This window comes from Nannospalax galili, unplaced genomic scaffold (assembly GCF_000622305.1).
Source record: "Nannospalax galili isolate Female #2095 unplaced genomic scaffold, S.galili_v1.0 scaffold858, whole genome shotgun sequence".
Taxonomy (NCBI): Eukaryota; Metazoa; Chordata; class Mammalia; order Rodentia; family Spalacidae; genus Nannospalax; species Nannospalax galili.
The window spans coordinates 3112847-3117251 of NW_008341877.1; the positions used below are offsets into that span (position 1 = coordinate 3112847).

At 41.5% G+C, this 4405-nt stretch overlaps 1 pseudogene; it reads right to left on the reverse strand.

Moving 5' to 3' along the window:
- Positions 1 to 2847: 2847 nt before the first annotated feature.
- On the reverse strand, positions 2848 to 3300 carry LOC103737710 (annotated as a pseudogene).
- Between the last annotated feature and the right edge of the window lie 1105 nt (positions 3301 to 4405).

Genomic DNA, 4405 nt, shown 5'->3' on the forward strand with positions numbered 1-4405 from the left:
AGGCCTGTAACCCCTGATCGGTTTTCAAAACTTCTCCAAGATTGGTTTGTGGTGAATCTGTAAAATGAATGCAAATACTTAACTGGGTGTGCTGCATAGCTTTAGCTGGCAACTTGACACTGCTGGGTCAAGGGACCCTCAGTTGGAGAACTGCCTCCATTGGACTGGCCTGTGGTCATGCCTGCGGGGCATTTTCTTGATTGTTGAGTGATGTGGGAGGGCCCAGGCCATGTTGGGCGGTGCTACTCCTGGGCAGGTGGTCCTGTAGAAAGCAGGTTGCGCACAGGCCAGAGAGCAAGTCAGTAAGCAGCTATCCTCCATGGTCTGTGTTCCAGGTTCCTGCCCTGAGTTCCTTTGATATGAACTGTGCTTGTAAGCCAAATAGGCCCTTTCCTCGCCAAGTTGGTTTTGGTCAATGTTTTTATGCCAGCAATAGAAAGTAACTAAGATATTGGGTTATTATGGACATTAAAATGAAATATATATAATATACTCATGAGAGTACATGGCACGTAATATTCCATTATCTGTCTGTCTGTCTTCTATCATCTATATGTCATCATCTACCATTTATCTATCTATCCTTCTATTTATGTGTCTGACACAATTTTTAAAAATTTATTTTTATTTTTTATGTGTGTGAGCATTTTGCTTGCATGTAAGAGCACCTATGTCATGCAATGCCTGCAGAGGTCAAAAGAGGGCATCAGATCCCCTAGAACTGGAGTTATGGAAGGTTGTTAACCATCAGGTGGATGCTGGGAACTGAACCTGGGTCCCTTGTGAGAACTGCCAGTGCTCCTAACCGCTGAGCCATCTCTGTAGACCCTGATACAGTCTTTTCTGCTTTATAATTATTTGGTACTTTTGTTCCATGAAATTATAAACTTTCAAAGACAGGCACAGCATCTTTTATGTTTTGTTTCATACGTGTGAAGTGCTGTTCAGAAAGCTGGTATTCAAAACTTTATTTGCTGGTTCTTCCCGCCAGTACGTCTGGGTTCCTTACCACTTCCATTCTCTTAGACACTTCTCTATTAGGGTTCAGTTTCCTCCATATTGAAGAAAACCTTCTACTTGTCTGGAATGGGCCCCTGAGCTACCTCCTTCTGGGGCATGAGCCTCCACCATTTTTTAGGTTGTCTTCTCAGGGTGATGAGTGCTGGCAACTACTCTGTTGTATATACCATTAGCTTGTGTTGCAGTTTGGACCAGTAGAAAGGGAATAAATAGAAAGTGGGTTCATCTAATCCAAATTTTGGGCATTCAGAACTGCTGCAGAGAGTAACCCCTCCACAGATCTGTGGGAACATGCCTCCCTGTAAGAAATTTGGAAATCAGTTCACAAGGGTCACAGCCTGTCGTTCATTGCCGACAAGGTCGCTGCCATTCAATAGAGAAAAGGCAAGAGCCCAGTCCTTGCTCTATGATGTAACCCTGAATTCAAAGAAGGCATGGAGGACTGTTATGCTAGTCTTGGATCACAGAGGCAGTCAAGTCTCAGTGAGACTCTTTACATTCTGAGGCACCTTGGTCTCCCCTATCCCTGTACTTGGATTCCCAGAAGACTTGCTATGGGAATTTCCAGTTACCTAGAGAAGACTGAGACCCTCCTGGATTGCCTTAAGCCATCTTTCCAAGAAGAAGCCATTTACTCATGTCTCTGTGTACTCAAACTCTAGCTTCAGAGCTGTTCCAGAGGTCCATCTTCCACATCAAATAGCCCTCACAAAAGCTCCTAAGTCAGGCACTCCAGTTTTATAGAAAGAAAATTTACCTCAGTGAACATCAGGCTTAACACCCATCTTTCTCACTTCGGAGCCTTGGCTTTTTTTCCATTGAACTGGGATGCCTTCATTCCAAAATATAGAAATTTAATGCTCATTAAAATAACCGTATTACATCACAACTCCTCCATTTCATTAGCATTCCCTTTGGGGTTGGGTTTTAGAGGGCAGGAGGGTTGACATGTCATATGATAAATAAATCCAAAGATGTTTGGGGAGGACACAAACTGAAAGCTTATTTAAAGAAGCAATAGTGTATTCAGAAATACAATAAATTAGCAGTAAAAATACAAAGGAGTGTGGCAGGGCTAGGGCCTACTGATTCAGGTACACTCTTTCTCCCAAATGGCACGCTCAGATTCATAATAGATGATAATTAATTATACATGGTGCTTTTGCAAATAAATCTAGGTCTTGTATGTAAGATGCACATTACATTAATGAAAGAAATGACAATGGTTTTTTTTTAAAATCTGTAAGTATATATTTTGATTCTTAAAGTTCAAAGAGAACAGAGCAGATAGTTTGAACTGATGGTTGGTATATGCTGTGCTGCAGATGAATACAGTTCTTTCTAGTGTTCAGCACAAACTACTATGAAAATGAGAAGTAATATTAGACTTAGTGGATGGACTTGCACTGGGGAATGGCTGGGGACACTGACAACCCAGTGAGCCTTAACAGGGATGACAGAGTATATGGGCTCCAGTGGGGGGTGAGGCTATGGGAGGCTGCCAGTGGGGATGGGGATATAAAGATGATTAAGATTGTTTGAGATGTTCTGTATGAAATGCACAAAAATACAATAAAAAGAAAGTACCTGACAATAAATAATAAATAAATAAATAAAACGAACAAAGGTGAAGGTGAAACATGCAACCGTGCTGACTGAGGATAAATGTGTGAGTTTAAATATTTATTTAAGAAAGGGCAAAATCATATGAATGACAGAACCAAAATTTTTAATGCTTTTAAAAATTATTAGCAGTGTTATATCAGAACATATCAAGTTTTTTTTTTCAGGATATAAACTATATATTAACAGAAAAGGCCTACAGACTCATTTCTTCTTGGACACATCCACGGTATGACCCGGACGGCCAGTGGTCTTCGCTTTCTGACCTCTGATATGAAGGCCCCAGAAGTGACGCAGACCCTGGCAGGCTCTCATCTTCTTCAGTTGCTCCAGGTCCTCACAGAGCTTGTGGTCTAGACCGTTGGCCAGAACTTGGCTGTATGTTCGATCGTTGACATCCTTCTGTCTGTTTAAGAACCAGTTCGGGATCTTGTACTGGTGAGGATTCTGCATGATGGTGATCACACATTCTACCTCATACTTGGTGAGCTCTCCAGTCCTCTTGGTAAGGTCTGCTTTCCTCAACACCGCATGAGCATATCTTTGCCCCACACCGTTAATGGCAATGATGGCAAAGGCTATTTTCCACTGCCCATCGATACTGATGTGGAATGCTTGCAAAATGTGCTGGAGCTTCTCAGGGATCACTAGAGACATGATGGTAACACAAGTGGTGGCATGTAGGCCTCCTGTGGAAGCAGATCCAAGATTAATACTCACTGTCATTAGGCTTTTTTACAAATGGCTGTGCTAAATTTCAGTCCTTTTTTCCTTGGTTTGCACTGATGCAAAGTCAATCTTTTCCTTTGTCTTCCATAGGGTCATGTCTTTTGAGCTGGTCTAGTCCCCTGGTTTGTGAAGATATCTCCCCAAAGGGGGACCCCCTTTAAGGTCTTACCAGGGTCTGCTTTGGGAAAATGTACCAGTGGATTTTTTTCCTTAGGGTCTACCTGATCATGTAGATACAACGTTGATCCTCAGTTGAATTTGGCAGCCAAATGGAGCTGAGGATCTATATAAAGCATACAAATTGGCAGCTCTAGCCACATAGTTGAGGCTAATATTACAGGGACTCAGTATACTCTGGGCAAAATGAATCAGGGAGAATGGCTGGAATCTTTGAATTTTCAAACACACTCCCACCTACCACCAATTTAGAACATTCTCTCTAAGAAACCCACTATTTGCAGTTAGTCTTCCAGGGTTTTAATTCATTTTTCTTACTCATAAATAGCCATTCTTAAGGCTTGCATGCATACACACCCACACACCGTCCTCTGTTCTCAACCAGTACTTGTAATCCACCCACTGTCATATCTGTTGTTTTGCTTTGTTCATGATCTCTTTGAAAAAGAAAACACCAAAACCACCCTCCAATCCCTTCTCCCATGAAAGATGTGGTTTTGAACAAAGTAAACACAGTAAGGAGAAGTGAGGAGGCTCATTGTGCTGATTTTGGAAGGGAAGGGTGATAGTGTATTTAGTGGATGTTGTTCAACTTTGAGGATGTGTTGAAGTCAACCATGTCACTCAGACTGTTTGTGTAGCCAGATCTAATCAGGAAATAGAGCCTCAGAAAACCACATTTAGCAAGCAGCTACATTCTATTGCCTCTTTAGATATTGTAACTTTGTAGAAAGTCTTCAGAGGATGTTTTATGTGGGAGTGTTTTCAGCACAGCTATTTGACCTTTTTTTATAAGGAGACAGTATGCTTTCTGATTTATGTATTGGGCACATACAATATATATGCACATATTTTT